A 21,993-nucleotide genomic window follows, 5' to 3' on the forward strand; every position below is an offset into this window, starting at 1 on the left:
AATTGTCTGGAATGAAGGTCTACAAAGTCTCACTTCATTTTTCTACTTTACCAGGTTGCCTGTCTGCGAGGGAGTTACAAGTATGAATAAAGGTTTTGACCTTGGAGTAATTTAGTGTTTTTCATTATCTATTCTACCACCATTAACCAATTAAGAATTAGAAAAATGAGAAATAATTTCTAATTTCTAATTAGAAATTTTAAAATTTCTAATTTTCTAGAAATTAGAAAATCTAATTTCTATGCTATTTGGCGATTTAGAATTGGACATGCATATAAACCTAATATTATCTCATAAAAGTTTAAGGAAAGGTGGAGTTACAGGAATGAGTTTGTCTTACAATCACTGTTACTGTTTCTCACTCTCAGTCCCTTTATGGCTTTTTAAATCACAGGCTTTTTTTTTTTTTTTTTTTTTTTTTTTTTTTAAAGCACAACTGCTATCATTTCTCATCTGATAGCAATGCTATGGAGTAGGCAAAAATATCCTTATTTTCAGATGAAGAAAATAAGTCTCAGAGATACTAAGTGACTGCTAAATAACACACAGAACTATGACTTAACCCAGGTTCTGTAAGTTTTGCATAGAAAAACATTGTTATTTTGCAATAGAAGTTCTTTTTTTTGCCATTATCATTTTTCTACATAGACTGTCATAATAATACATGTGACTATGGGGATTTTACTGTGCTTTTAATAGTTTTAAGGAGATTTGAAATATCAAGAATGAGAGATAAAAGTAGTGACATTTCCCATGAGAAGATGTGAATTAAAAGAATGTGTGCTGTGTTATGATTTGTGTCTCTGGGAATGTTAAAGGATCCTGGCAGTAATTCTACTTTTAAACAGGGGAGCCAACAACTTAACTTGAATTTTCACTTAGTGTTCTCTTAAGTAACAAGGACACAGAATAAGAAACAAGGTTTTGACAGATGTAAACGTATATTGTGTTCTCTTTTAAAATGTATATATATGGTTTTCAATTGGCTTGAAAGACACTAATGGCATTTGTGAAAAGAGCTTATCCCTATAAACTTCTCTTTTTAAGTACTTATAAAACACAGTTACTAGATTGATGTGCTGAGTTTGGAGCATTCAATTATGGTCCATTATAATTATTATAATAATAATCATAAAAGTAGTATTTCATTTTTATTACATTTTTCCCTCTGGACAATAGACTTATTTTTCAGTAAAAAAGAAAAATACCTGACAAATAGCACACATGTAAATACATGAATGAGGAAGAATACAATTATATTTTTAAACAAAATGTATAGATGCTTTGAGCTCTCTTTTTCCCCCCTCTATTTCCAAGATTATAGTTCTTTTAGCAAATTCTCATTAGGTGCTGAAAAACTGTTATTTTTACATGTATGGCAGCTATGTTATTTTTTCTTTCAGTTAAACATTTAGACCTAGGTCTTTAGTGAAACAACTGCCAGAGACCGGAAATATCTTTTACACCAAATACACTGCTGTATAATGACTTCATAATTTTGCTAAGATATTCTGGGGACACTACTGCTAAATGATTATGTCTAATAGATAACAAAAAATGATAAAAGTTAAAAATCTAATGTAAGCAGCTGGTAGAGATTTAATAGAATAGCAATTAGCATGAATTCTGGCCTTATAAAAATAATCAGAATAAAACCTGCAAAATTTACCAAAAGTGGACTCCATTAAAGTTTCTTGTTTATGTTGCTATAATTAGAATTTTGTAGATAAAGCAAAATGGTAGTACTGTATATCAGCAAAATAAAACGGTATTTTTTTTGTATCCAGTTATAGAAAACAACTAAATTATACTGATATTCATAGTCTGATTAGAGAGAAAGAAACACATTTTATTATTTAATTACTATACCATTTAAAGTTATATTAAATTTTAAAGCATAAATCTCCAAATATTGATATCTAAAAAGCCAATCAAAATTCATGATTAAGGAACAAACTTGCTCTTTCTTTTCTCCCTTCTTAAAAAAAATCTCACTTTCTCACTCTTTAACAAAAGAAACAGTATATTGGTATTCTAAAAATTCTCCATTTGTATAATGGATTTCTAAACTGAGATTCATGTTGGTCTTTCCCTTGTTTATGCTCTTTACCTTTTAAAATATCATATACAAATTATTTGAGAGACTAAACCAAAAGATTTTACCCTTGTAGTTTTCACAGATTTAGATAGATTGCAAGAGACTAGGAAAAGTATGTACTTACGTCTCCTATATCAAATAAATTGAAGCATTCCACATAGATGTGTATCTTAAAAGAAGTTGGGCCTATGAAGCTGCTAAAATGATTTTTATAGTGACATTGAGTCATGAGCCAAATGGTGACTAGATAACATGCTAATTTTACTCCTGTAAATGGGGACACATGAAATGAGACTCACAGACTTGGAAGAAAGAATGGAGAGAATGCCATCAGCAGGCACTGAAGTCTTCTCTCTAGTATGAATGGTATGGTTTCTTTTAGTTTAAAAGAGAAGGAAAATTCTTCCTGTCCCATATTACAAATGCAATTATATAACTTCTCAATTGTTACTTTATGAGATCTTGTGAAGTGTGTTAAAAGCTTCTGAGTAGTTTACTATGTGCTTAGGGCTTGATCTACATTAGTATTTCTGGAGCATTTTGGTCTCAAATATCCATTACATTCTTAAAAATTATTGAAAACACTAGTGAGTTTTTGTTTCTGTAGTTAGAGCTGCTAATATTTATCATATGAGAAATTAAAACTGAAAAATTTTTAAATATTTATTAATCTACTTAAAATATAAATAATAAACCCATTACATGTTTCCATAAATAATATATTTTTAATGAAATGAAATATGTTTTCCAAAGAAAAAAAATAGTGACAAGAATAGCATTGTTTTACATTTTGCAATTCTCTGGCTTACTTCTGTAAATGTCTGGCTTTATAAAGGACATCTGGTTTCTCGTATCTGCTTCTGCATTCAATCTGTCTCAATATGTTGTTTTAGTTGAAGTATATGAGGAAAATCTGGACTTACACAGTTTTTTTTTTTAGTTGGAAATGTGAGGAGAGTTTTAATAGCCTTTTCAGATGATCGTGGATTTTTTTTTTTAACAATGTGGAATCATACAACCATATCAATATGCTTTCCATACTGTTTCATTAAAATGTGTTGTCTACCTTGCACTTTAAATGGATCTTATGCTTATGCATATATATATGTGTATATATATACATACATATAATATATACTTTTAATATTATAATTTATATTAATGTGATATTAGAAATATCACATTTGTTAGTAACACCACCTATCTCAGCAGGAAAGTCTTTATGGATTGGGAAACTGACAAGTTCACAGGGGCAGATAGTAAATTTTCCAAAATTGTAATTTTTGTTTGAAAGCTCAGATTTCATCATTTCCAGCAGATTACAGTTGGATTTTGCTTCCCTTGAACTGACAAGCTCATTTTGTTCATTTTCAATGAAAATCTCTGCCAAATATCCAAGTTTGAAAAACTACAGTTTGCCTGTCAGTTGTTCTTTCAAGTAAAAATGGTGACTTAAGAAAAAGTGGCTAGTTCAGCTCTCAACCCCAGTAGTCACCAAAGTACTTTACTTGAGACAACCATCCACTTTGGTATCTGGCAGAGATGCTTCTTGTGACTTCCCATCACAAAGGTGTTAAACAGATGTGTACTCAGGGGACAAGACTTGACATAACATTTTTTACTGCTTCATCAAGTATATCTGTAGGTAAATCCAGCATTTTAAAAATATTAACTGTGAGTGTGTGATGGTGAAAAATACCAGGGTTACAGTAGAGTTTTGAGTTGCTGACTTGATTAGCGCTGAGGTGCCAGCAGTTTTTCCCACCATGCTTCTGCACCATTCATGCAGTGTCTACCAAGTAAAAAGGCAAATATCATCAGTATTATTATGAAAATTATTTTGAATTTGTGAATCCAATGAGAGTATCTCAGAGAACTGACTGAGAGGGTTTGGATGACCTGCTGGAGTCCAGGGACAAAATTTTGAAAATAGTTGATATTCATCGTAGTAGGAAACTGTCTGATCAACACTATAGATTATAGAAGAAAACTTTTTGGTAAAGAATTTAACTAAGTAAAATTTTTAAGAATTTTATTTATTTGACAGAGAGAGATCTCAAGTAGGCAGAGAGGCAGGCAGAAAGAAAGGGGGAAGCAGGCTCCCCGCCAAGCAGAGAGCCCGGTTTGGGGCTCAGTCCCAGGAACCTGAGATCATAACCTGAGCCAAAGGCAGAGACCCAACCCACTGAGCGACCCTGGCACACCTAACTAAGCAAATTTTTGATTCCTAAAATAATCTGGAAATATCAGCTCCTCTATTTCCAGGCTAAGTACTATCCATCTTTTTCTCTTTCCTTTTCCTGTTATAATTTCTTCTTGTTTATGTAATTCAGGCTTAAGAATCTAGTAACTTGTTTCCGAAAAACAACCCCTTAATCTCACAGATCAGAGGGCTTCACACTAAATGTGGAGATTAGAACAAAGTTCTAGAACTCAAAGCTACCTCAATTCCCTTTTTCCTTGAATTGAGCTGTATTCTAGTGACACTTTGGAGTGAAAGACAAGGAAGAAATAAAAACCGCAATCCTATTAACAGCCACAACTTTAAAAAATTCTATAAATCTTCCTCTGTTAAGGCATAATTACAATTCCTGCACAATATGCTCAGTATTACATAGTATAACAAGAACAGGTATTGCACTTCTGAAGAGTTTGGGTAGTGTCCCATCAAAAGCATTCTTTCAAAAAGCAATCTCATACACTGAGTTATATCACACAGAGAGATGGCAATTTTTATTAACTAGGTGAAGTCAAATCCTTTTTTATTCTGAATCCAAGTCATTGACATTTCTATCACAAAAATATTGCTAGAATGAATCCTGCCGAATATGAGAAAAAAAAAATAGAATGTCTTTGATGGTTTTCACAATAAATTTTGACTAATATTATTAGACATGGTGTCCCATTGGCCTTAGTTGAAGGAAGTTCTTCACTTTCTCCCTCATTCTCAGTGTATATTGAAAATTCTCAGGTTCAGAAAAGTTTCAATATTTGATACTAATGATTATTCTTCTCAATCTTTTCTCTATTTATCAATTCATCTCTGATCCCAGTGATGTGATAGTTTTGACCCTTATGTCTTCATTCAAGGGTTTATATACAGATATGCACCAAGATATATAATATCTATCTATCTGGATATACATAGATACACATTTCTTTTTTTTTGAAATGGGAACATTTTCGCACTGGTTTTATAAACTCATAATCTACTTATTTTTATCATTACTTAAATTCTCTAAAACTTCTTTTAGCTCAGATTCAAATCTTTTTTTCTCCTTTCCACAATGCTTAACAAATCAAAACTTTGTAATAAGAAATCTAAGCCTAATCTAAGCCTAAAAATGTTACAAAGTCAGAAGTACAGGCTATATTCCTTTAGAAAATAATTTCACTGTCTAATTAGGTGACCTCAAAATGACCTCAAAGCTACTTATAAATCCCTTTGTTCCTTTCTAGCTGACCTCTTTACCATCTCTAACAACACCAATTTCTTTATTTTTCTGTGCTTCTTCAGTCTTATTTATATTCCAAATTCTTTCAAATTTTTATTCTCCACAGAAAATCTTGCCTAATGAATTTATGAAGAAGACCAAGGTCATCCTACATAATTTTCAATTCCTCTTTCTTTAGCCTCACATTGAAATTGTCTGTTTCTTTATTAAAGAGTTCTTTTGCACAACATTAATACCTGACTGGTGCTTTTGATTCTATCTTCTGTCCCATTATTGTTCCTTCATTTCTGCCCTCTGCTGCTTCTCCCTATTTCTCAAATGCCTATAAAATTGCTTACATTTTCCCTTTTAAAGATATATTTCATCTTTTAACTCTGTATGTTCTTAAAGACATCTGTTTTACTTTCATTTACCCCCAAAACTTAGAGGAAAAGAGGTAGGTACTAATTTTTCCTATTTCCCTCTATTTTTATTTTCTTTGCAATTTGACTTAAATATTTATTAATTTACCAGAATTGCTTTCTCAAAGAAAAACCATTACAGATTAATCACAAAATTCAAGGTTTTTTACAATAATCACATATATAAAATTGTATACAGCATTTTACATTGCTATTTCTCTTTTCTTGATGTTTTTCTCTTTTAGCTACCAAAGTTACTGCTCTTGATTTCCCTGTAATCTTTTCTTGTATTTATTCTTGTTCTTCCCTCCGCTTACCTCTTAAATAATATTTACTCTTTTTGTTATTCTTTATGTTCTGTTTGATAATCTCTTTTACCCCCATAGTCTTAACTGCACCTGTACATAGATGACTATCAAATCTATCATTTGAGGGGCCTGATAATTTTCTGAAGTATAGACTGATAAATTCTTTCTTTTCTTTTTTCTAAGATTTTATTTATTTATTTGACAGAGAGAGAGAGCATAGGCTAAGGGAGAAGCAGGCTCCCTGCTCAGCAGAGAGCCCAGTATGGGGCTCAATCCCAGGACCCTGGGATTATGACCCGAGCTGAAGGCAGATACTCAACCAACTGAGCCACCCAGATGCCCCTAAAATTTTTTTCTTAAGATTTTATTATTTATTTGTTATTTATTTCACACACAGGGGAGCAGGGATGGGGACAGAGGGAGAGAATCTGAAGCAGACTCCCCACTGAGCACTGAGCCCAACATAGGGTTGGATCTTACCACCAGGAGATCATGGCCTGAGCTGGATGCAAGAGTCAGATGCTTAACCCACTGAACCACCCAGGTGGCCCTAGCTTGAGAATTTTTATTGTGTACTAAATATTCCACCATGATTGTCCTCAAAAACTCAAATTTGTTAAGTTCAAAATGGATTCTCTTTGCTGTATTCTCCAACTCCACCCCCAAATTATTCATTATTCTCATTATTTTAGTGTACATTACCACTATTTTCTCAGGCACCTATGATAGAAATCTTATGATTGTCTTCAATTACTCCATCCCAATAATTATTCACATTTCATCTTTACATCTAATAATTTCTCAAACCTCATTGTTTTAATTCTACCTATTCAATGTCTATTTTATATTCTTCATTTCTATTTTTTCTCTGGTCACTGGCTTCATCATCTCTTTCTTGACTACTGCAATTATATGCTAATTACTTAACTAAATGTATTCTCCAACTTAACCATTCACACTATTACCAAAATAAACTTTATAAAACATAAAGCACTCAAAAATCTTCAGTTGCTCCTGGGAACCCACTCCAAACATAGTTCAGTTTTTTTTTTGTTTGTTTGTTTTTTGTTTTTTTTGCATGGCCTTCTAGAATTTGAAACCAACTTACTTTACTAATATATTTCCCTAAACTATCTCTCTTGTGCATACTAATGTTCATCCATAGCTACCACTTGCCATGTATCTTGTCTTCTGTTGGTTTTCTAATGCTGTTTTCTCAACTTAGAATGCCCTTCTCTCCCAATGACAACAAAATTCTACTCACCTCTCAACCTGAATTTATAAACTACACCCTCTTTCCATCTCCAGGTATAATGAATAACTTTATTATAGTGTTTGTTTAATTTGGCACTGTGCAAGAATTAATTACTTTCCTGTTGCTCTTCTCTTACATTTTCCTTGAGATTTGGGTCTTTAATTTTTTAGTCCCTTACAGAGAATGGCACAGGATTTTCTTTGTTGTCCATACATATATAAAAACATTTTGTAGATGTGTTTTTAATTATCTTACTCAAACTCCTTATTGGTTAAATAAATTTGTCAAGGTTATACCATTGTTAATGGTAAAGGTCATCTAAGAAAGTGTGTTCCCTTGTTTTTATTCAGTTGTTTTCCTTTCTCGAAGACTTTCCCGCAATTTAGGGAGGTGAACTATAATCATTTCCTCTAATACACTTTTTCTTCTATATATTCTTAATTATAACAGGGTTTTTTTTTTTTAATAACAGCAATAAAAAGCACTCTAGAATCCCTAGTAATCTATCCTATTTTCACTGTACTGAGGGCTACCTCTTTTTTAGGGGTGTTTTTTAAAATAAAATATATATATATGATTAAGTAGCAAATTAATGCATGGAATAATTTGTTCTGTCCTCTTGTTAGAGCTTTTTACATCACTTATTTAATATTTCAAAGGGTTTATAAATCATTTATCAGCTAATCTTTGCAACATCCCTGCTGAGACAGTCAATTAGCTGAAGAAGTACTGCTGGCTGGCAAGTGATAAGTAATATTACTTGCACTTTACAGATGAAGAAACTAAAGCAGAGAGAGGTTAATCGACTTGACCATGTCTTACACAGTCTGTGGTAGTACTGATGTTAGAATAGGAGCCTGGGGTTATTCACATCAAAATTACAAAAGCATCAAAAGCCTAGGGCTGGTGCTATTCTTTATTATATCATGCTTTCTATATCCTTTGTCTTACCTTTTTTTCTGGGTCTGTAGGATTCTAAGGAGGAAAGATACTTTTAACATCTACTCTTTCTCATTGAATTAAGAATATTTTTTTCTATATTAAATAAATATTTAGCTTTTGAAAGGATGTTAGAACACTGACACCTTTCAAAATAATTCATTATTAACTCTCCCATCTTTAAAATAACAATGAATGGTCAAATTAAGCTCAGTAGTATTGTCTAGTCTGCTCCAAGTTGCAACAATGACCATAAAAATAATGAAACAGTTATTGCTTGCTAGTGCTTTATCAATAATAACAAAATATTGAGTATATGCCAGATTCCACATTAAACAGTTCATGAGAATTATATAATTTAAATTTCTCAACAATTCTGTCAAATAGGTACTCTCATTATCTCGCTTTTTTTTTTTAAGATTATTTATTTATTTATTTATTTGACAGAGAGAGATCACAAGTAGGCAGAGAGGCAGGCAGAGAGAAAGAGAGAGGGAAGCAGGCTCCCTGCTGAGCAGAGAGCCCGATGCGGGACTCGATCCCAGGACCCTGAGATCATGACCTGAGCCGAAGGCAGCGGCTTAACCCACTGAGCCACCCAGGCGTCCCTCATTATCTCACTTTTAAAGATGAAATAACAAGGATTTAGAAACATTAGGTAATGAAACTAGTAGGTGATTTGACCACTTACAAACCCACCTGTCATTTTCCAACATTCGTTTTGGAGCATGCTAAACGTCTTTTTTTTTTTTTTTTTGGTTAGCAGTATTTCTTTTTAAGTATGTAAGAAGTTCACATACTGTTTTAAGACATACCCGTATGATATTTTATTAACATCCCTATAGTACCTGACTTTTTAATATTATCATCTGATATACAGCATAACTGAGACCACTATCTTTTCCTTGATTTCTAGATTTGTTCAAGAAACATTTTACATTCCAATTCCCACAGATCTGGTACTCATCCAAGTGATGGTCCTTTAGATGCCTCTTTCAGGGCTGTCCAGCCTGTGACAGTAAAAGCACACTCACCAGGGAACAGGTGTTTGAGAAGGACTTACTAAATTGACACCTTAAAAAAAAATTGTTTCAAAATACAAAAAAAATCTGCAAAACTGAGATGAAAATTTTAAGTAATTTTTTCAAACATTAATATTTGTACAACTCATCAACTGCTACATTGCTCAAGTCTCATAGAGTTATCTATAAATTACACTGAGTAGGTGATGTGGATACATTTTAATACATCTAATAAGACATTGTGTAAAGCTTCCAAAAGTGCAGCTCAGCTGTTTAGGACTGAGGAAGGTTTAAAAATGATCCTGTTCACAATGAACTAGAAGTGACTTCAGTAGGAGGCTAAGGCAGAGATGTTCGGACTAGACAGGGAAAGAGCTGGTGTATGTTGTAGAGAGCTGTCTGAAATAGGAGGGCCAGGAATTTGTGACTTATTGAATGGGGAACATGTAAGTAGAGTGCCCCTCAGTGAGAATCCTGGGATTGCTCCTAGATCTCTAACTTGGATAAGATGGCATTTTTTGGTAAATGCTAACGGAAAGGCAGCAGCAGAATTAAGTCTAAAAATGGTACTTTAACATTTCACAATGTCACATTTTTAAAAATCTGACATTCTTTTCTTTTCTCAATGAATGAAAATGCATTAATTGAAAACACACATTCACACACATGCTATTATCTCCTCTTCTGCAATCAAGTATTTTTTGCAAAATGTTTAACTATCTATTCCAATTGAAACAGTGCTTAAGCACTCCAATATGCCTCTTTTCAGCAAAAAAAAAAAGTTGCTATGATTATGTTATCACATATTTTAATATAGGTTATCACATATGATTATGATATATATGATTATGTTATCACATATTTTAATATATGTATCATCATTGCCAATTATCTGCTTTGCAGATATGAGTTTTCTATATAGTATTTAATAACCTCTTATTGAAAATACCATTGTATTTGGTGGCTCAGTTGGTTAAGTGTCTGCCATTGGCTCAGGTCCTGATCCTGGGGTCCTGGGATTGAGCCCATTGTCAGGCTCCCTGCTCAGCGGGGAGTCTGCATTTCCCTTTCCTTCTGCCTCTGCCGCCCACTTGTGCTCTCTCCCTCTCTCTTTCAAATAAATAAAATCTTTTTAAAAAAATGAAAAAAAGGAGAAAATGTCATTTTAATGTTTATTTTATGTCCAAATGTTAGAAGCACTGATTAATCTCTTTATTAATGGAATAATCTTCAGCACAATGTTTAATACTCTCTTTCTCTACCACCATTATATTTTAAGATTTTTCATACATCACTTCATGTGGGATTTTCAGAATTTTCAGGCTTTTTGAAATTAGTAGGATAGGCTCCAGAGAGAAAAGGGAATGCTGAAGAACAGCAACATAAATTAAATAAATACTTAAAGAAATTAAAAATGTATTAGCCACTGAAAAATATCTATGAATATTTACATCATATATAGTAGTTATATAAAGAATAGTTTTAAAATGAGATAATCACAAAGCAAACTATTTTAAAATATGAATTTTATGATGTGGTAAAATCAATATTAATAAAGTTTTTTATAAAATGAGAAGACAAATAGTAAGTGCCTTTTTGTCTAAGAAACAAGTTGTTATTATGAAAAACCTCGTGACATTTTGTAGATTATCAAAATCACCTTGCTATCAATATCAAGCATCTCTATTATCAACTCTATTATCAGTACTGGAAATTATCATTATGGCACAATTTCATTATTAGGAACATTTAAGAAACATCTAAGGTGGTAAATATTGATTTTAATAAATAGAAAAACAACTTATATGATGAAGTTACAATAAAATGAGAATTTCAAAGATCTCAAAATAGAGATATTTCATCGACCAACGTATAAACTACTTGAGCATGGAGAATTTCTATTTCTCTTGTTTGTCCCCCAAATTTCGGAAAAGTGTTATAAGTACAGTGCAGGGTACTAAGTAAGTATTTAACAAATAACATTTTTTTTAGTTCATTACCTTTGTGGTACAAATTAGGATTTCTTTTGTACTGACATAACCAGAAGATTTTGATTCCAGCACAATGAATTATTAGTGTCTTTAATTTCCACAATGTTTGTATCAACAAAACTTATTTGAGTGATAATTAGAAGACCCCATGCTTATCCTATCTTGTAGGCTTTCGTTTTTGCATATCACTTCATTAATTCACACCAGCTTTTGGTATTTTTATAGCATAGCTAAAGAGTATTAAAATACATAGAAGCATTTGCCAAAGAACTCTAAATAAAACAGGTCTCAGAAGACAAATATTGTATGATTTCACTCAAATGTGGAATCTGAAAAACAAAACAAACAGGCAAACAAAAAGCAGAATCAGACCTATAAATACAGTGAACAAACTGATGATTACAGGGGTGGATAGGCAAAATGGGTGAAGGGGAGTGGGAGATACAGGCTTCCAGTTATAGTATGAGTAAATCACAGGAATAAAAGGCACAGGAATATAGTCAATGATAATTTAATAGCATTGCATGGTGACAGATGGTAGCTATACTTGTAGTGAGCAGAGCATAATATGTACAGTATTGAATCACAATGTTGTACTCCTTAAACTAATGTAATATTGTTATCAGCTATAATCAAATTAAAAAAAACAGATCTCAGATATGAGATTAGAGCCATGCTTGCTTATACTTCTAAGTACTTCAGCTAAAGCAAGACCTTCAATCCTGCTGCACATATAAATCATCTAGGATGGCTTTTAAACTTACCAGTGGTTGGCCCCACTATCATATCTGATTTTCATCTAGATGACAATAATAATTTTTTGATTGAAAACTTTATTTCATGTTTGCAAAGGTAGCACAGCATTTAATACAAAATGTGTTTATATGTGTATTTGCACACACACACAATCCCTAGTGCTTTGAAAATTACGGGATAGAAGTAGTTATAAATATTCAGATAAATTCCATTTATCAGTTTATTAAAGTGCAAAGAAGCAGGGAAAATAATTCAAAGACAAGTCTTTTGGTTTCTATTTTTTTTTTAAAGTCCTGTAGAAATCTTTAGGAAATGAATACAAAATGGTGGAACATTAAAAATTCTGTTGTTTTGTTTAATCCCTAGTCTATGGCAATGCAAACAACAGAAGTTAATCTGGAATTTAAATTAAGTTAGGCTATGTTGTATTGAGTGTAGCCAACAGCCAAACATTAACTTGCCATGTATTTTTATGAACAAATCACATTTTTGTTCTCTTCCTTCTGTCTTCATCTCCCTTTAAGTTATGTCAACTGTACTGTTCACCATGTTGCCCCTAACACTTACTTTCTCTACTAGAATGTGTTTCTGTACTTCTGTACTTATTACTATTCAATAATTCAACAGTAAAAAATTGTAAATGCAGGCAGAGGCATTTCAAGAAGGAAAGAAAATGTCCTTGCATATTTTTAACAACAACAAAAAAAAGCAGCTCAAAATGAGTTATAAAACAGCAAAATTTTTAAAATTTAGTTATAGCTAAATTTTATAGTGAGTTATCATCCCTCTTAAGCAAAAAGGATAAGCCATAGAAGAAATGTGTTGTTCAGGGAGATGAAAATAAGAAGGTATTAAAAGCTACTACATGCCATCCACGTTCAATGGATTTAGAAGACAGAGAGGTTTGAGTGCATCATTATTACTTGTTTTACCATATTATGCTGGGCAAAATACTGAATTTCTTGGGCTTCAGTTTTCATGTCTTCAAAATGTGGGTTGCCGAACTAAGAAAATATTTCAAAGCTTTATGAGGCCTAAAAGTCACTGATCTTAATGTCCTTGTGCCCTTTACAATGGGCCAAGTTCCACAAAAGATAGCATATTTTTAAATGCTTTTAGAGAAAGAAAAAGCTATATTTAGAGAGTCTGTTCAGTGTTCATGGGTGTCCTCAAGACTTAATACTATTTTTAGCCAGGTGTAGAACAGTAGTACAGCACATTTGCTTTAACTAATAACTTCCCAGATTTCTTGGAGTTAAAGATAAGTTTTTCATTATTCCAAATGTTGACTTAGGAAATTATTGAAAACAAGAATTGTTTTAATTTATTTACTGAATCGCCCCACTGTTACATGGCCTGACCTGAAATGTGATTTACGGGGTTGCATTTGGGTTTGGACATGCAGTCTTTATCCTTTTGTTTCATTGTAGACCCCTTATAGGATAAACATGTGCAACCGTTTTGAGTTCCTGACTGTCAATGTTCCTTACAGTTTTTTGTTTTGTTGTTTTGTTTATATTTATGAATTTCAGGCTGATTTATTCCAATTTGAATGCAGGTAGGATTTATAAATTTTTCAAGAACATATTTTCATTCTTACGAATCTTAATGATTTTATTTTCATACAAAGAAGACTTTATCAGATTCACACACATTTGATAGAATAAAAAAACAAAAGAAAATAAAAATAGCATTAGGAAAAAAACCCAAAAACCTCAAATGGAAAATGATCTAACTGGCAGAAGTTTATGATGTTAGTAAGAGATATCTGCATAAATTTAGACTGAGAAGAGGAGTACCATTGTAAAATTTTAACTATGCTAGTCTCCAGGAGGAGGATTACCTGAATTCAGCAGTTCTACATTTTGGTATATATGGTTAAAACACATCTTGCACATGTGTTCCAAGAAACATTAAAATAAATATTCATATAGGTGCTGTTCATAATATATCCAAAACAGCCCAAATATCAACAGAGTAATAAACACAATGAAATATTATATGGTAGTAAAAATTAATGAACACTAAACATGGATGAACCTTAGAAACATAATGTTGAGTGAAAAAAACAAAACAAACACAGAAGGCTACATAAAATATGAGATCAATTTTATAGAGCTCAATAATAAGCAAAATCACATATATAGTTTAAAAAAAACATAAAAACTAAGTGCATGTTGAACATAAAACCAAGGTCAGTTATTTGATGAAAGCAGGAAGGAGGGATCAGAGTAGAGCACAATGATTCAGCAGTTTAGATTCTAGTTCTTAGTTTTAGTGGTGTGTTTGTAGTTTATTTTATTATTATATCTCATGACTTAATATATTTGAATATATTCTTTTGTGCGCATTAAGTATCATATAATAGTATCTTTAAAGTTAAAATCCCCAGGGTGCCTTGTGTGGCTCAGTCGGTAAAGTGCCTTTGGCTCAGGTCATGATCCCAGGGTTCTGGGATTGAGCCCCACGTTGAGCTCTCTGCTCAGCAGGGAGTCTGGTTCTCTTTCTGCCCCTCCCTCCACAGCTCATGCTCTCTCTCTCTCTGTCTGAAATAAGTAAATAAAATCTTTAAAAAAAAAAAAGTTAAAATCCCCTACGCACCAAAAGATAACCCCTAGTCATTAATTATAGAGAGGGAGTCTGCTTTGACACACATAACTATTTACTCATTAATCTTTTAAAGCTGAAATCATTCAACTATGAAAGTTTTCCCTCTTCATATGAGTACTTTATTTTCCATAAAGAGACCTACTACTTTGGTACAATTTGCTGTCTTTATTTAAGTGATAACTAGTCCTGTGGCTACTGGGAATTTTAAAAACAACTGATAACTGGAATCTCCTGCCCCAAGAGAATACAAAAAAAAGGTGGAGTGGTGGAGGTATTCTCATACATTATTGATAAATACATACAAAGATAAAAATGTTAAATAGCTATTTCCCTAACTAGGAACTTAGTTTTATTAATAAGTATATTGGAATATAATACATTATTAAAAGAACAAAAAAATCAAATATGAGTAGATTTCCTCTTATTTTGCAGTGAGTTCCTGGACTATTTTATTTTATTTTTTAAAGATTTTACTTATTTATTTGATAGAGAGAGGTCACAAGTAGGCAGAGAGAGAGGCGAAAGCAGGCTCCTGCTGAGCAGAGAGCCTGATGCGGGGCTCTATCCCAGGACCCTGGGATCATGACCCAAGCCAAAGGCAGAGGTTTTAACCCACTGAGCCATTCTGGGTGCTATTTTAGATTGTTACTTTATGTTCATGTCTGAGAGACAGAAAGAGAGATGTGTGTGTGTGTGTGTGTGTGTGTGTGTGTGTGTGTGTGTGTTTTTTTGTGGAAGCTGCATTATGTGAAAATTTACTTTTTTTTTTTAATTAAATGGCTTTTATTGTCTCTTAGGAATGCAAAAGACAGCAAAAGCAGATTACAGAGAAATAGCTAACGCAGTACTATGGCTATACCTGTGGAAAAGTATAAACAACTTTAGAATTTAATGATTTTGAAATTGTCCTTACTTTGTCATTATAAAAATGCTCCAAAAATCATGTTTTGCAAACAAAATGGCACAGAAGTTTATGAGGGGATTTTCTGTCTATATATGAGTCATTTAGTCGTATGTCTAATGTAGGTACTATGCCTAAATGTAATGGGATGATACATAAATGATGAAAACTAGAGAGATTCTCTACAAAGCTGTAGTAATCAAAACAGTATGGTACTGGCACAAAAACAGACACATAGATCAATGGAACAGAACAGAGAGCCCAGAAATAAACCCACATTTATTTGGTTAATTAACATGACAGAGCAAGAATAGCAATGGGAAAAAGACTGTCTTTTCCATAAATGGTGCTGGGAATTGGACAGCTACATGTAAAAGAATGAAACCGGACCACTTTCTTATACCATATACCAAAATAAACTCAAAATGGATTACAGACCTAAATGTGAGCCTGAAACCATAAGAATCCTAGAAGAGAAAACAGGCAGTAATTTCTTCAACAGCTGCAGCAACAGTTTTCTAGATATGTCTCTTGAGGCAAGGGAACAAAAGCAAAAATAAACTATTGGAACTACATCAAAATAAAAAGCTTTTCAAAACAAATAGGCAACCACTGAATGGGAGAAGATATTTGCAAATGATATATCCAACAAAGGGTTAATATCCAAAATATATGAAGAACTTATACAACTCAATACCAAAAAGACAAGAATCCATGGTGCCTGAATGGCTCAGTCAGTTGAGCAACTGCCTTTGGCTCAGGTCATGATGCCAAGGTCCTGGGATTGAGTCCCATATCGGGCTCCTTGCTCAGCAGGGAGTCTGCTTCTCCCTCTGCCTCTCCCCTGCTTGTGCTGTCCCTCATGCTCTTCCTCATGCTCTTTCTCTCTCTGACAAATAGATAAATAAAATCTTTTTTAAAAAATTAAAAAACAAAACAAAACAACAATCCAATCAAAAAACGGGCAGAGGACTAGATAGACATTTTTCCAAAGAAGACATACAGATGACAAACAGACACATGAAAAGATGTTAGACATCATAATAATCAGCAGGGAAATGTAAATCAAAACCACAATGAGCTGTCAGCTTATACCTGTCAGAATATCTAAAATCAAAAACAAGAAATCACAAGTTTTTCATGAGGATGTGGAGAAAAAGGAACCCTAGTGCATTGGTGGAGATGTAAATTGGTACAGCCACTGTGGAAAACAGTATGAAGGTTACTCAAAAAATTAAAAATAGGTATACCATATGATCCAATAATTTCACTACTGAGTATTTACTTAAAGAAAACAAAAACACTAATTTGAAAAGATATGCAGCCTATGTTTATTGCATCATTTTTTCCAGTAACCAATTATGGAAGCAACCTAAGTATCGATCAATAGAGGAATGAATAAGAAAGATGCAACACACACACACACACAAAGGAATATTACGCAATTATCAAAAAGGATGAGATCATGCCACTTGAGAAAAAAATGGGTGGATCTAGAGGGTATTATGTTAAGTGAAATAAATCAGACTGAGAAAGACAAATACCATATGATTTCACTCATAAGTAGAATCTAAAAAAACAAAACTAAACAAGTAAACAAAAAGCAGAATCAGAACTATAATTACATAGAACAAATGATGATTGCCCTAGGAAAGGAGAGTGAAGGCGTGGGTAAAATGAGTGAAAGGGAGTAGGAGACACAGGATTCCAGTTATGAAATGAGTAAATCACAGGAATTAAAAGCTCAGTATGAGGAATATAAACAATGATATTGTAACAGTATTGTATGATGACAGATGGTAGCTACACTTGTAATAAGGTAACTTATAGAGATGCATAGGGTAACTTATAGAGATGTCAATCACTATGTTGTACATAATGTAACATTGTGTGTCAACTGTACTAAAAAAAATTTAAACTAGATAAATTCTTCAGCTATATCACCAGTGTGATAGGCTTTCATCTCATGGATACTTTTGCCATAGATCCTCACAAATATGGGGTCTGTGTTGGTCTTACAATTAAACTTAGAATCCTGGGGACTTATCCATTCTTTCAACAAATTTTATTGCTTACATTCCATGTGTCAGTTACAGTGCTAGGTCCTGAGAATACAGAAGTCAACACACAAGGAAATACAGGATAAAAAATATTTTCTAACATGTTAACTTTTTCATTCATTCATCAGTAAGTTATAACCCAGGAGTCTTATATTGAGTACTGAGTAGGGATCATGTGATATGCTAAATACTGAGTATGTAACTGCGAATGAAATGGATAGACCCTGATTTTGTTGTCACTAGTGCCTTCTGTCTTGCCATAGAATGAGACATCTTTATTATTCCTTTTGCCTTGAGTTTTTATCTCAAATTTTGCTAATGAAATTATAAAATTGTTAGTGGGATTTTGACATGCATAAATAAATAAGGTCCTCTTTCCCATGCCCCATTTTCTTCCCTTTTAACTCCTATGTGCAGTCACATTTTGCCAAGAACAAAAATAGATGTATCCCAACAAGAACCAAGCTGATTTCCTCACAAAACTAACTGGAGCAGCTCCTCACTTAAAAGACTACTTGATGTCATCATGGCCATTTTTTAAATTAGCAACTAGAAGATCATGAAGACAACCTAGAAAATGACTTGACTTAGGAGAAAGTAACAAAGAGATTTATCTGCTGCTCCACATGTCTAACCTCCTAGGATTAAGCCAGTCACCAAGATCACTACATGTACTAGGCAACAAGGAGCTAAAAATGGAAAAAAACATCATACTGTTATTGTATTCATTTTCCTCCAAGGTACTCTCTGATAAACACCACAACTGCCAAGGGAATTGCAAACAGCTTTCTTGTAGTTTATATATCTATCTTTTTCCAAGTAGTTCTATCCAACCATCAGCACACTTTATTTAAGGTGGTTGAATGTGTGAGATTAGTGTTCCTACCTGATTGGAAACCTTCTTGTCCTTAATTCATTGGCTATACTTGATTTTTTTTTTTTTGTGGATCACACCTTCAGACTTCTACCAGAAACTGCTCCTCTGGAAAACCAGGCCTTCCAGAAACTCAATAACCTGAAATAGAGACAGCGAAAAAAGGGACATTATTAGAGATTTCAATTTTAAAATTTAAGTAAATGTCCAAACGTAGATCTCCTAAACAATATAATAACTTAAGGGAAATCTACAGTTTATAGGTTTGAATACTCACAAGTGAACATATTATGACAAGAGTACAGGCTGCATTCTGGGCTTTCAATCCAAGCAAAAAAATCCAAAAACAAAAAAGCCATTATCCTTTGTCTATTAAACACAAAAGGCAAAAAGGGCAAATTTTCTTTTTCTTTATAATTTACTTCCTTTCCTTCACAGACCTGTACTCCTGGGGCTAGTAATACATTATATGTTTATTAAAAGATTATAAATTAAAAAAAAATTTATTCCTTTCTTCAGTCTTCATCTAGATCTTTAGTAAATTATTAATTTGACTAAATTTAATTATTCATAAAATAAACATACACATTTAACAGAAATATATTTCAGAGACCTTTAATATGTAATATCCATTGCACACATGCACCATAAACTTGTCTTTTCAAGCACTGATGCACACAGAAGTGTCTGTGTCTCAGGGGAGGCACACACACGTTTCTTTTGTGCTGGGGTGGTAGGGAAAGAATAAATCTGTTGACTGCTGGTCAGTGATTTAGAAAAATAGACATTAAGGTAAAAGGAAAAACTGCAAGTAAAGAAAGCTGTGCTTCTAAAATAATATTAGCAGTTTTCTGAGTAGCTGAGAAACCAGTCTCCTCAAATTATAGTCACACCTGTTACAGACCATCTGCCCATAAATTCCACAGGACAAGGGGAGATGGAGAGGAGAAGGGAGTTGAGGGAAATTGGAAGAGGAGGTGAACCATGAGAGACTATGGACTCTGAAAAACAATCTGAGGGTTTTGAAGGGGCGGGGGGTGGGAGGTTGGGGGAACCAGGTGGTGGGTATTAGAGAGGGCACGGATTGCATGGAGCACTGGGTGTGGCACAAAAAACAATGAATACTGTTACGCTGAAAAAAAAATAAATAAAAAATCTTATGTGAAAATAAGAAAAAAAAGAATCCACAGCATCATTAATGGAAAACAAATGGCACTATATTATCTTTCCTTTATCCATTGTCCATTCTCATATAAATTATTTTTCTCTTCAAAGTCATGTTCTTTCCTGTATGTTTTACATTAGGATCTTGGAAGAGTGACATAATGTGCCATGCCTTCGTACATTTACAGTGATGGCTCTGTAAGGAGCACTGGATTATTAAGAGGCTATACATTGTTGAAATTGTTTTAGGTTGAGTCCTCTTAAATCAGAACCTGAGAAAAGAATTTGAATGCAAACTGTTTATCTGGGAGGTAGTCCCAGGAAACTCTGAAGTAGAGTAGAAACTGAGAATACAGGCATAGAAGGAGGCTAACAGTGGTGCATTACTGAAGAGTAATGGGGGGACTACTGTCCTTCAAGGGAGTTCTGTGAGATATAGAGCATGACTCAGAGTTATCCCAGTAATGGGTAAGAGACTTGAAGTACTTCTCTTCCAAACCCCCTCTATCATGGTTGAAAGCCACACCCAGATACATTAACTCTTGGACACTTCTGGCCAGCTCTAAGGAAGATAATTACAGGTAACAGCATGATTTTATCAGTATATACATAATGATGGGTGCTGAGGGAGAGAGGACAGGAGCACTGACAGCATCTGATAAGGGGGGTGGGTAGGTATTAATGACTAGCTCGCAAGTTCAAGTGGAAAAAAAAAAAGTCCTTGGGTTAATGGTTTGACTTTGGGGAATTTAAACACTGATGTATCAATAACAATTTCCTTTATTAAATCTTTATTAAGTCTAAGATACTAATGATGTGGGAAATAAAGGCAGAAGAAAAATTATTAAATTTCCTTACTACCTACAGCCATTGACAAGTCCTTGAAAAAGGCAGAGTGACATTCTTCTAGGGACTCAACTGCCTAATTTTTGAGACTTTGCTAAGGGCAAAAGGCAATACTGGCCCGACTCCCAGCCTGCCCCCTAGATCCTATAAGCTTACTTTAACATATATAAATTCTTTTGGAGACTTCCTTTAACTCTACCCTCCCCCATTCAAGATACATGTTGGCAATCATCCCCCAAGCATATGGCCTATCGATACACATCTGAAAGGGTCTCATTACTCAGGTTTTATTAGACATGAATAAATGACCTCTTCCCAACAATAGCTAGCTCCCTCAAGGTGCTGGAAACCTTGCTTCCAAAATTTCTTAGAGACTTATGCCTAGCCCCTCCCAACTTGAAAGTACATAATGGGGCACTCCTCATGACCCCAGTGCAACACTTTTTGTCTGCGGGTGCTGTCCCCATGCTTTAGATGGGAATCTACTGAAAGATTTTTTTTTTTTCAAGAGTTTAAGTAATCTCTACAGCCATCATGGGGTTCCAACTCGCAATCCTGAGATAAGAGTCTAAATGCTTTATCACCTGAGTCAGCCACCCCCCCAACTCCTGCCCAAGGATTTTAACTGGAAAGTTAAAGTTAGAAGAAAGAGAAAAGTTGATTCAAATAACATGAGCAGTTGTTTTTATAAGAAAAATTTGCTTGTTTGTTTCAGTTTTAGAAAGATCACTCTGGAAACACTGTGACTGGAACGCTGGGGAAGGGTGATGGCAATTCTGGATATAGAGAGATTAATTAGCAGCACATTAATATAAGTCAAACAAGAAAGTAAATATAAAATTTGTGGATTTGTGACTGACACTTCTTTCAGTACTTGAAAAATGTTATGCCAATGTCCAGGCTCCAAGTTTCAGTTTAGAAATATGTTGCCATTGGAACTGGTGTTTCTCTATAAGTAATATATTGCTTCTCCTTGTCTGCTTTCAAGATTTTTTTTTTGTCTTTATTTTTTATAAGTTTAATTATGATGTGTTTTGGCATGGATATCTTAGTGCTTACCCTCTTTGGAATTTCTTAGGTTCTTAAATCTGCAAATTTATGTTTTTTAAAAATTTGGGGAATTTTTAGTCACTCTTTTTGAATACTCTTTCAGTCTTGTTTCTTTTCATTCTGGGACTTTGGTAATATGAATGTTAGTTCCTTTGTTATTGTTCCACAGAATCTTGAAATCCTTTTCCTTCATCACCTCCATCTTCCAGTCTATTTTTCATATTTGATGAATTCTATTGATCTATTCTCAAGTTCATGATTCT

At 33.5% G+C, this 21,993-nt stretch overlaps 2 long non-coding RNA genes across 4 annotated transcripts in view; one reads left to right on the top strand and one right to left on the bottom strand.

The window, feature by feature from the left end:
- LOC106006804 overlaps positions 1-21,993 on the top strand; it is a 106,867-nt gene that overhangs the window by 59,775 nt on the left and 25,099 nt on the right. The window lies entirely within an intron of this gene.
- The window catches only part of PKIA, a 92,840-nt gene that overhangs the window by 12,479 nt on the left and 58,368 nt on the right, over positions 1-21,993 (bottom strand). Inside the window, exon 2 of one of the 3 annotated variants that reach the window (XR_006601509.1) lies at positions 18,683-18,811. The exons of 1 other annotated variant lie outside the window; for it this stretch is intronic. This is a non-coding gene — a long non-coding RNA (cAMP-dependent protein kinase inhibitor alpha). Of the gene's footprint in view, positions 1-2,222; positions 2,322-18,682; positions 18,812-21,993 lie in introns of those variants that run through there. One more of the 3 variants, XR_001181073.2, reaches the window with a different exon arrangement.

Source organism: Mustela putorius, unplaced genomic scaffold (genome assembly GCF_011764305.1).
Source record: "Mustela putorius furo isolate JIRA1106 unplaced genomic scaffold, ASM1176430v1.1 tig00003846_pilon_pilon_pilon, whole genome shotgun sequence".
NCBI classification, from domain to species: Eukaryota; Metazoa; Chordata; class Mammalia; order Carnivora; family Mustelidae; genus Mustela; species Mustela putorius.